At 32.2% G+C, this 12,394-nt stretch overlaps 1 protein-coding gene and 1 long non-coding RNA gene across 6 annotated transcripts in view; one reads left to right on the forward strand and one right to left on the reverse strand.

The window, feature by feature from the left end:
• The window catches only part of LOC109534593 (neural-cadherin), a gene marked incomplete at its 3' end in the record, with an annotated part of 562,228 nt that overhangs the window by 290,396 nt on the left and 259,438 nt on the right, over positions 1-12,394 (forward strand).
• Positions 10,819-11,527, reverse strand: LOC125503796. Its single transcript, XR_007281074.1, has 2 exons — positions 11,418-11,527; positions 10,819-11,282 (listed from the first exon to the last, which is right to left on the reverse strand). It is a non-coding gene; the product is annotated as an uncharacterized LOC125503796 (long non-coding RNA).

Genomic DNA, 12,394 nt, shown 5'->3' on the forward strand with positions numbered 1-12,394 from the left:
CTCGTTCCAGTATAAGTGCCTTTCTTAATTCATCTTATGTAAATAAGCATTGTTTGCTAAGTACAGCGAGAAAACTTACTAGTTGACTTGCAAGTAGGTAATGAGTATAAAGTAGCAGAAGTAGCAGGAAGGAAAACTAGTATAGATCGTATAATATTTGCATGTTCTATATTTTAATGAGACAAATACACAGATTTACCAAACGTAGCTACTAAATTTTTATTACGTATTCCATCTCATTGCTCAAAATAACCACTGCCTATAAATCGTCACTTTGACTATAAACTGCAAAGATACATAAACGTCTTGACATTTTTTGATTCACGCTGAATTTTCCTTAGATTCAAATTTTTTGAAAGTGGGAAATGGTGTGATATGTGTGATAAGTGTGGGTTTAAAGCTGAAAGTGACCAAATCCTAAATTCGCGTATTTGTAATTGAAGATAGGCTTTCGAGGCCATTCCTTGAAACTTGTGAGTTTTTCGGGTTTTTAGGCCGTCGCAAACTTTTAGGAGCTGGCGCAGTGCTGCGCAAATGGCTTGGTGCCCCAATTCAACGAACCGAAATTAATTTGAAGGTAGTGGCTGTGCGACAATGATTAATACGTCACTATTTATTTATTTGCCGACGTTTCGACTTTCATTAGCGTATTCTTCAAGGCTCAAATTATATGTGAACTTTCCGTCAAAGTGAATTCGTTATAGTGAATAATTAATTAATAGAATTCCTAATCCGTAAAATAGCATTCGCACACTTTTGCACTGCAGACTAAGATCATGCATGATTACGAATTTTTAAAAAATAACTAGTGCCTTGCTATGAATATGCATTCACCATAATAAATCTACGTACTAAGACAGAAGAAATAATTTGAGCCTTGAAGAAGACCCCAGTAGAGGTCGGAACGTGGGCAAATAATTAAATAGTGCCTTTTCATCATTGTTCCACACCTCCTACCTTCAACTTAATTTTCCAATTGGAACACAAAACAACCAAATGAAATTGTTACTTAAACTGCGAGTTAAAAAAATTACGTAACCCTTTTTTTGTTGTTTGCGCAAAGTGTTAAAACATTACTTATAAAAAAAAAATGTCTATGACCCTTTTTTAGATGTTAAAATTCCAGTCTCGGGTCTTGTAAAGCTTTAATTCACTATAATAAATGAGTTATAACTCGTCGGCTAATCAGTTATAACTCTTCAACTCGAAAGCGGCAACAACACATGTTGCCGTATTCGTGTTTGTTCACCAAGAAATTAAAAAAATGCAAATTGTCTTCAAAACCTGACGAGGCCACACAAATAGGTATATTAAAATATGTTTTTAATGACTAAGTTTCCAAAAGGATTCTGATACAATTTTTGGATCGGCTTAAAAGAGCATTGACCAAAAATTGGTATTTTAGACTTGGTCAGTTTTAGCTTTAAGCCCACGATATATGAATTCAAAATTTGTTTAAGATTTGCTTCCTATATTCGTTCGTCGTGTTGAATATATTGTTAAAATTTAAAATATAATTGCAGGTTGAAAAGCACGGCAAAATATTTTTTTATTACATAATTAATTCGTTCAAACCTGTTTTGCATAAGACATGCCGGGTGTGCGTTATTTTGTCAGTTCTGAATCAACCAGAGCGACAATAATCGAAATGTTATGCTCATGCAAACTGTGCTCTAATAGCTCTTCTGAATTCCAATGCAATACAAATTTTAGGCCGAGTTGTATATGGATGGCCTAACATTAAACAAAACGGTGATAAACTGTGACATCTGGCAGAGTAATTAGACGTAAATTTGCTCAATAAAATTGCGACTTTGGTTATTGGATGCGAATATTATGAGTTTTAACGGGAAGTAGCGTAAACGTGTAATCAGCAAAAGATGTAAAATTCTCATAATCGGGTTATAAATGTTTGGCTAATTTTGTTACTGCTTATATTCTATTTGGTATCGGTTTGTTTTACTTGGAATATACCAAGTAAACAGGCTTCGCTTTTAAGTTAATATTTGTCTTTATTGTTGGCTCCAATAAAGTGGAATGCTGTTTAACTTGTGCGCTGTAGTGTAAAGCAAATAATTCATGTTTCATTATCTTGCGAGCAAAATTACATTCACTTGTTATGTGCAACTTGTAACTGTGAAATAAATCCGAAAACCATTTCTCTTTAAATCCACATAAAACCATATTTCCTTCAGACAGCGATAAATCAACTAAATTACAAAAGTTCTCCCTTATTTTTCCCCTCTCTGTGGTTTACTAAGGTTGCATTAAATATACAGCCATATTTTAGTGGTTTCCAGTTGTGTCATCGACATCAGGCCATAAAACATATTTTGGTATTTTAATGTTTGATATATGGCACCTTGCTTATTTATTATACTCTGCATTGCCCATTAATTATAACAGAAAAACGTCCGATAGGCAATTTGTTACTTTTTAATATAATGCAAAAATTGCATATTTTTTATATTTTAATAGAAGAATTTTTTATTCCATATTTTAATATTAATTTAACTAGGTTGGTCAATTGTTTGCAGTGCAAAGGAGTGCAAGTGAACAGTGGAGAATAATAGTTAATTTTTATTTAATTGATTCAATAATAAATACGAAGACAGATTTCCATTAAATTGCGAATTTCCAGATTAACAAAATAGCCTGAGTCCTTAATAGCGTTTGAAATAAGTCTGGTTTTAAGTCCCTTCAATCTCAAGACTTCAAAAAATCAAATGCTGAATAAGTTTGTTTCGCTGATTTGATAATGATGATAAGATTTCCAGTTTTCAAATTTCAAACAGTATGCCTAATATACAGTGCATTCAACCTGAAAAGAAAGTGATTGTGTATCCACTACCCAAAGTATTCTAACTACACGTGATAATCGCTCATTTTATCTGAAGCAGTTTTATTTTACAACTAGGTATTCTCAAAATTTCTATTAAACCATTTGGAAATGTTAATGTTAAACGTTAAAGGGTTTCTTTTGTATTATTAAGTCAATTAATAGTTCTCAATTGATCTTTAAATTTAAATTAAATTTGATATTGCAACTCCTCTCGCAGTGTTGAAGTTCCGTCTTTCAACTTTGGAAAATTTTATTAATGTTTATGTTAATAAATGGGGAGTGTTGTGTATTGATAATTTCGCCCCATTTAATTTGAATCAATATTAAAAAATGAATGTAAACGGGCGCCTAAGTATTTTCATATGAAACATTGGGCCTTGTCGATAATGTAATGAAAAATCGTGTCTAACACTTTAGGCCGTTGAGCCCTCATCTCGTGCATTTTCTCATTAATCAAATATTTGCACCGGGAAAGACTGAATCGTCGATAAGTGCTTGAAAAAAATACACGAAAGTAAATGCACAGTAAACTATTTATTATCAAAGCCGCAGATTATCGAAATATATGCAGTTCCAGCTACCTTGTTCAAGGGGCACTGAGAAACTGCAAAAACTTTCTTTTATGATTTTTTACGGTTATAGAGGTGATAGAAAAAACTAAAATAAATAAAAAAGTCCGAGACATTTGACAACAACCTCGAATATTGATAATTTGCAAGGGTCACACTTTTTTAATAGTTCCATTCTTATTAAATATTGACATAATAAGTGCTCACGTAAAAAGACATCATGAAAATTGTATTAGCTTTGTTAAAAAAATATAAAACGTATAATACACTTTAGATAAGTTCTATATGATTGAGGCGGATATATGTTTTCAAAAATTTTTGTTGTGTTGGTTTTAAAAAGGCGAACGGGTTTCGAAACAAATTGTGTTGTATACAATGTTGGAAGAAATCACTAAATCGGCAATTGAAATTGCGAATTTCAACTAAATAAATTATTTAATTGATATATATTTGCAATTTACACAACACTAAACAAATAATTTATGTAGTTGAAGCAGCGGGTTTTTTGTATTAATTTAATTAATTTTAATTTTACAACAACTTTACCCCTTCATGGAAATCAATTGGATATCGACTTTTAAATGGGCGTTTGTGTCACTAGCAATGCTATTGTTGTGTTTAATTGTATTAGTCCTATTATTTACATTCATTTAATAGTACGACTACCATGCAATTGTTGAAATAAAATTCCGGTGCCAATCTAATCCACAAATAAATGTGCACATGAACTGAAGGAAAAGAAAAAGATATGGAGGATTAGTCTTGGAAAGACATCATAAAATGTTCTTCGCAAACTTCCGCAGTATTATCTCCAAGCTATTTCGGAGTTGGCAACAAACAATTAATAAAATTAAATGGCAATGCCTTTGAAAACTTCAACAAAAATCAGCAAAATTTTATGACAAGTTAAAACTTTATAAAAATAATTGCCATTTTCGTTCCTAAACGTTTGTTCAAGTAACTATAAAAATGCGTTAAAGCTTAGTCGGTTATCACGTCGGCATGTATGATTTCCACGAAAATTTGCGTGCGTTCGGTATATAAAATGTGAACGTTTTAGCAGTTATTATATGTATTGCAACATTGGAATTGTCTCATTCTAAACTTAACTTAAAATAATTATTTTGTGAAAATGGTTTTAGTTGTCATCTCGTGTTTCCAAATTTAAACGTTACATTGAAAAATATGGCCTGTTTTGTTCCGTTAAAATATTTATAATACATTTTAACAATAGTTAAATAATAATTATATTTTCCGAATCCCGGAATATTTAAAACGTCGATACAGTATACCTCCTTTTGATGTAGAATTTATATTATATTTCGATTGCAACATAATTTTCAATAGCAACGTAATTAATTTCACATAAAAACTATAAAAACTGTTTTTAATCTACATTTAATTATTTAAACAGTTCAGTATGCAATACACTAGAATGTTTAAAAGTATTTATTTTAATTTAATTATAGTCACCCCACTCGCTCTGCATTCAACTGCTTATAAAATAAATTCAATGATTGCGGATATAATATATTTGAGAAGGTTTTGACAAAAATATGTGCATTTTACATTTAACTAAAAGTCACAAAACCAACTTTAGTCAACATACTGATGGCACTTCCATTTCCTTCGAAAAACAAGACCCACTTTGCGTTTATTTTATTATAATACTCATTTATAGCAAATAGAGGAATTGAGAAGATCCAGGAAACTGTGTACCGTGTATATTTTCTTCTAGAAGAAAACGGTGGCAAATTGAACGATTGTTGGAGAATTTAAAACACAACAGATTCTGAAGAGCATTATTAATGACACTAAATAATATTGTTTTATTTCGAAAAGTGGGGAAAACAGTAGTTGATAAATTCTGTAAAAGATCTGTAAACATTTACTTGACTGATCTATCTATATCTATTAACCACTTCTATTAGAATATTTGGCTGTTGTTTAGTTAAGGCCTCAAACATGTTTTAGGCCCATTGTAAAAACTTCCGAACTATTTCTAACTCCAAGCCGAGGAATTTCTCATTTAAATTACTCATTTGGGTTCATATAAAGCTGAACTCATATAGCCTCATGATTTCAAATCAGAAAGTCTATCATAAAAGCTCTTGGCAATGTTAACAGAATATATTCCGTATTGATTTGAGGCAAAGTTTTCTGTGATTTACAACTTGTGCACTTAGTTGGCATTATAAATAAGCCATCATTGTAAGCCTACCAAATCGATATTTCTAAATCAGCTTACGTCGAACAATTTCTAACAGACTATATAATTTGCACGAGAACTTCAATCGCTTTACGTGTATCGTCACAGCGACATAACGTTGATTACAGCTTCTTGATTAATACCTCAAATTCTCTTTTGGATGGGAGCACGAGGGACGTGATTAATCTGGTGTGTCAGAGAAACTCTGTGCATTCGACTAGGCCAATCAGGTCCTGTCTTAAATGTACTCCTGCTAAATAAACAGTGGAAACACGTAATGTTATAAGATTGATACATTAGGTAGTTCCATTTAATAGGAAAGTGTAAGCCAGCTAAACATGTGTTGCCGTCAAGTATACCGAATGTTCTTACGTACATAATTTTCATTTCATAGAATTTACAAATTTACTAATTTAAGACTCCCAATAGCTCATAACTGTAACTGTGAAAATTAAATGATAAAAATTGAAAAAACATGAAAGATATTTACTTTTGTACATACTGACAAATCTGAATCAGTTGAAAGAGTCAGGAATGCTGTTAGATCAATGCTGGGTGAACGTTGAGATTTACCGATACCAACACAACCCTCTTGTGCTTCTATTATACTTTCAAGAGTAAGCAACAATAAAATGTATATTGTATATTAACTTTGAATCAACTATCTGTTCTGCATTTGATAGTACGGAAGCATTTTTTAAATATAAAGTATACATATTCTGAAAGTGAAAACCATGTTGTTCATCGCACATTTTGTCTGGTTAATCTACGAAAATTAAAAGAATAATGCGTATTAAATGTATCTAAGTAACAACTCGGTTATTGTTCCTTACATTTATAAATGTTTTTTTTTAATTATGAAGATCGTATTTTACGTATAAGAACATTTGCGCTAACGTGATATTGAGGTTTTTAAAGCCTAAATAAATCAAGAGATTGAAGGAGTAGTATTCAAAAACCGTTCGGCCACCTTTAAAATGGGATGGAATTGTTCTGACGGACCCCAATCAGTTGAGTTCTTCAAGAGTTTATCGTTTCATCTTTTACGTAAACAAGTCCGTTTAATAATTATACTTTATATTTGTTTTCATTTGCACTTTTTATTTGGATTTAAGTACAGTTAAATCCGCAAAATGTTTTAAATACATTATTTTTTTTAATTAAATTTAAATTCAAGTTTATGATTTTGAAACATTGAAAATTAATTTTACGTATAAATAATAGAAAATTGTTAGAAAAGTGGATATGGAGACAAATATTTCCGTGTCTGAGTGAACGAAGATCGAATTATTCAAAAGAAATGGTTACAATGATAGTGGTCTGGTATTGCTATATAAATTTCGTGCCGTGCGCATGCTGTACAAAAAAATGAAGTTTTTCAGCTTTTAAAAGCAAATACAGTTAATTTAAATTATTTCTTATCTGTATTCTTAAAAAATGAGTATTCTCACACGATAACAATACATAAAATAAAACGTAATTATTAACAATACATAGATATAGTTAACATTGTGGAACTTATTCTTCCAAGAATCAGATAAAGTATAGGAAAATTAAGTAGTAGAGAAACAAAAATATTAAAAAAACACATGCAAACACGTTGTAGCGTTGACCTGTCAACAACTACCTTTTTGGGTGCACGGAAGCAGATATGATTTTTTTAGAAGAAGATTTAGAAGAAGTTTATAGAATTGTGGTTTTCTCATATCAAAATCCTCCTCGAGTTGAAGTAGGTTTCTCAAATGGCCCAAATTCGCCAAATTGATATTGACCTATTGCAAAATTGCTGACTATCAAAGTTGCAAATGCATATTCATCGACTAATATTTTCGAGAAGTCAACTCAAGTTCATCTTCAACATCTTAAAAGGATTTGCTAAAATTATCGTTTCTTGAGAATTGTTCATTGAATAATTCAGCAAACAAGAAAATATATATCTTAACGTTGGTCTTGGAAATGTAGTTTTCGGTTGGATTTAATTCGTTTGTTCTACCCTTATAACCACAGACAGGTTTCCAGAATCCATTTCAGTTTTGAGTCGACACCGTAAATTGCATGCTTTTCTGTTGGAGGACCGAAAACAGAATACAAATCCTAATTGTTATCAGTTGTATTTTTACAAATCAAATGCTATTTTAATATGAGACGCTACTTGTCTTTCTACGGTATCGTGGCAGTTATCTTAATTTTAGTTTTGTGAGTTAAGAATTTTTCAACGCAAAGGCACAGGAACATATAGAACGAATCGGTCTTGCTGCCTCAGCTGTTGTTGATGGCTTCAAGGGTCTGTTCTAACCGTTGCATGTTTTTGTCCATTTGGGTTTTGTTGAAAATTGAGTACTTAACCGTCTGTTCGAGCGGATGGCATCCACGAACGAACAAATAAATGGACGGAATTTCTCCTGTTCCTACAAGAAGGCGTAACGATTGTGGTCAAATCTTATCGAATTATTGACGATTTGCAATTTGACATTTGTCGAACTGTTCATATTAGGATATTCTTAGCAAGGCTGATGACCATAGTAATTGCGTTATGTATTATTAAGTTTTTCACAGCAAATTTTTAGCCAAATACTGACTGAAATATTTTGGAGAATATGTATTTCCAAACAACGAAGAATCAGTCTCCAAACTCAATGAGACCCTTTCACTTTACCAATTATTGCTGAAATTAGCTTCATGTTTTCGGACCCAAAGTTTAAATAATACTCATACAAGGGAAAGATTGACAAGTTTTATAGTCTTATAGCTAAACAACAGCAGTGTAGTGAGAATCGCTGGAAGTCTTCCAATATAGGGTGTCAATTTGAAAACTTCCCACTTTTAGTATCTTTCTTACATTTGAAAATATGAAAAATCGGATAGACCCGTCATTTCTATTTGTAAGTGGGACACTTTAAATTAATATTTTTAGCCTCCTTGTTTCAACTTCTTAGGACCCCCTCGGACTGGTAGATTTCACCCTTAGAATATTAAATGGGAAGGGGGGTCAAGTACCACATCGTTTTAAAGGGCGTTCAATTCTCTTTACATTAGTTATTAATTTGTTGCCTTTTGTCGAGATGTTTCCGGATAATCGCGTCTCAAAGTTGTAGAAACAATTAAACTTGCGTGCATTCGGATATTGGTTTTCACGTTAGTGTTTTTACAAAAACAATTGTATTAGGTCTCCTTATAATATAAATGATTCGAAGAGTCGGCTGCACTGTTGAAATTGTTGAGTAAGAGGAAGAAAAACTAGTTTAAACATTGATTACTGATTTTTCATTTGGATCTTATTTCTTATAATAAATTATTATAATATAATATAATATAAAAAATAAAAGATTATTTTACATCGACAAACATAACTTTTTATTGGCGAAATAGCGATTTCTGCAATAAAACCTATGTCCTCTACTTACGCACCCATCTTATAGGTTGTTTAAGTGTTTCTGTAAATAAGGTCTGTTTTTTAACTCTTCCCTAACATTTCGGAAAACTTCACCGGGAAAATACCTACATTCTGCTGCAATACGCCGTTTAAGATCATCAATATCAGCAGGTGGTGCCTTATAAACAATGGACTTAAGATGTCCCCAAAGAAAAAAGTTTAAGGGTGTTCAATCCGGTGATCTTGGAGGCTATTCAATTGATCCTCTTCTGCCATTCGATCTACCGGGAATATCTTATAAATGTTAGGGAGGGTTCGAAAATAGACCTCATTATTGTTTATAGGAAAATTGACAACATTTTGGACAACTTATAAGATAGTGCGTAAGTAGATCTCATGGGTTTTATTGTGGAAATTTCTCTTCCGTAAATAAAAAGTGATTTTTCTCGAAGTAAAATAATTAATAAATCCGAAATCAATTGTTTGAACTAGATTTTCTTCCTGCTATTCAACGATTTTAACGGTGTAACCGAAACTTCTAATCATTTTTACTATAAGGAGACCCAATGACATAATTTTTGTTTGAACACTAATCTGAAAACCAAAATCTCGCGATTATTCGAAAACATCTGAACAAAAAGCAACAAAGTAGTAACTAATGTAAATATAATGCTGCCTTTGATTTAAGATTGTAAGGGTGATATCCACCCGTCCTAGGGAGTTGAAATAAGGAGGCAAGAAATATTAATTTAAAATGTCCCCCTTACAAATAAAAATTACGGGATTTTCCTATTTTTCATATTTTAAACTGCAAGAAATATATTAAAGGTGAAACATTTTCAAATTAACACCCAGTATTTATCAGGCGTGGAAATAATTTATAAGTACATCTAGATCTCACATTAATTTTCTGATTAAGAAACACGTCATTACATATAGTAATTGAACATAAATTTTCTACACAGTTTCATACGAAACGGTAACATTTCGGACTGAGAAGTTGCAAATATTTCGAATTTATCAACATTTTTCCACACCTAAGATTACAAAACGAACATTTACTTGCAACGAGAAATTTATTATAATAATTTAGTTCTTCAGGAGACTGTAAAACTTTGAGCTGTTGCAACTTTTCCAGAGTTTTTTAGGCGTGAACTCATTATTAGTTCTAATAGAACTAAATTGCTGATAGTAATAAGAGCGCTAATCAACACCTTCATACTATTTTTACTTAAGTTATGAAGTTAGATAATCAATTTAGTTGAATCTTGTAGGGTCATTAAATGTGTTAGTCCGTGTGTTAATTCCGGATAAGGTTTTCGATTGTCCTGGTAGAAATTGTTTGCTCTTGAAAGCCAAAACTTCTTGTTTATGGTAGGCAATGTACTTTCAACATGCGACTGTTAAACTGATATGTATGGATGTAAAATTTGACAACATTTAAATTTGAAACTGCACAATTGGCAATTGCTAACGTCGATTTATTCAACCTCCAATAGTCCATCAAGATTGTAACATTTACACACGGGGAAGGGTAAACATACACTGCTGGTATAAGTTAGTTATTTGGCCCACGAAACATGTGCACTAGGAAACGTGCAACTTTTACCGGCTCTATTCATTATATCTAATTGTCTTCAAGTGGGGAAAGGCAGTTTTGCTTGCTTTTAGAAACACAGTAAAAGATTTACTTAAATGGTTGGTAACCACATTTGCATTTCATTTGTGACACTTTCATCACAGCTACAGGTGCGAACTGCAACGATGACAATTGGATTTACGACACCGCAATAGACCGACAGAAAATCATAAAATTAGCAATGGCTTCCACTATATTCAAGTTATTTAATGTGCCACTACATATATCGACTAATCCACTTCATCTGAAGAAACTCAGCTTTCAATATTTTTACTAATTCTATTCGTCTAAATTGACGACCTTTTGCTTGATTTTTATTAACAATTTTGTTAAAGTCAGACTGAGCACTCAATGGCTTTTAAAGCTAGTACGCAAAGCTGATCTCCCGATTATTTAATGTGACGAAGACACCTCAAAATTGAGCAAATAACACTATGTATTAGGTTAAATGTTTCCGAAATTAGTGGTGGTATTCTGGCGCCGAATGGCATCCTTAAATTCTCTCTGACAGTTGCAATCAGTAGTTATCGTTCGGATTCTAGCCATTTGGGCGATGTGCTGCTATTTGGGCCTTTCCAATTAGCACTTGAAAATAGAGGGACACATATTAGTTTTGGATTTGGTGTTAAACTGGATAAATTGAATTTTATCTGCAAAAAATAATTATTTTTCAGTTCATTCTTTGTCAGTTCATTCTTTTTCAGTTTCATTTCAGTTGATCTCAAGTTTCATTCTCGAAGAGACTAGCGACAAAAGCTTACTGATAAACCGTCCAATCTACTTACTGGCTTTATTTAAGAAGTTATCGTTTATCCATGTTTTGGTTTTACACTATCGATATGAAGGCTCCAATATATCTTACGAGCTTCGGATAAAATTGAGAGAAGTGAAGCATGCTGACATTAGAAGTATGTACGGGACGTATTGCAATTTTTCTTCTGCTTGCAGTGAAGCAAGAATTGTAAGCATTAAAACATTTCGTTCATTATTAATTCAGATACTGTCGCATGTATTGTACGTTACAAGAAGTGCAGCTGTCTGTACGAATGACACACTTTATGCAATTGGATCCCAGAGTACAAACTCAGAATATATTACCTCATTAGTACCGATTTAATCACTTAGTTGTGGTTATGATTTACGGACTAATTTTATCAGAGATTAACCGCTTAACGGAATCCAAATGGAAACGCCGGACTTTATGTAAATCTTTATTTAATCCATTATGTGATTGTTCCATTGTTTTCTTTTGTGCTGTAGGATCGTTCTGTAAATTAAATACATCGATTTCTACGTCAAAAGTTTCCGCAAAGAAGGCAGCCTTGAACACCGAATTCAAATTCCTCTAAAAATATTTGTGGTCAATAGCACCGTGGATAAAAGATTTAATATACGACATGGATATTTGCCTAAAAGGTTTCCCACGGCAAATAAATTGACGTGGTCAAGCTATATTTTCCTTTTTGGTGACACTAAACCCTAAACTTGGACCGTTTCGTTTCGGTTGACATATCCTGTATCATATATCATCAAAATGTTGACTTGATCAGGCGATTTGCATCACTTACACTATTATCTGCAAATAGTATAGGTTATACTTTCTATGAATGTGGAAGTGAATAGGAAACTATGCAAATATTTGGTAATAACCATATTAGCAGTGGCTGAATTAAAAAATGTGAACATAAAATAGTGATGATTGAAATAAATTCTATATAGTGTTTGCGGCTTTGTAGGTATAGTTTGTGTAAGTAAGCAATGT

The sequence above is a fragment of the Dendroctonus ponderosae genome, unplaced genomic scaffold (genome assembly GCF_020466585.1).
Source record: "Dendroctonus ponderosae isolate FM_Combo_2020 unplaced genomic scaffold, Dpon_F_20191213v2 Dpon_F_20191213_3, whole genome shotgun sequence".
Lineage (NCBI taxonomy): Eukaryota > Metazoa > Arthropoda > Insecta > Coleoptera > Curculionidae > Dendroctonus > Dendroctonus ponderosae.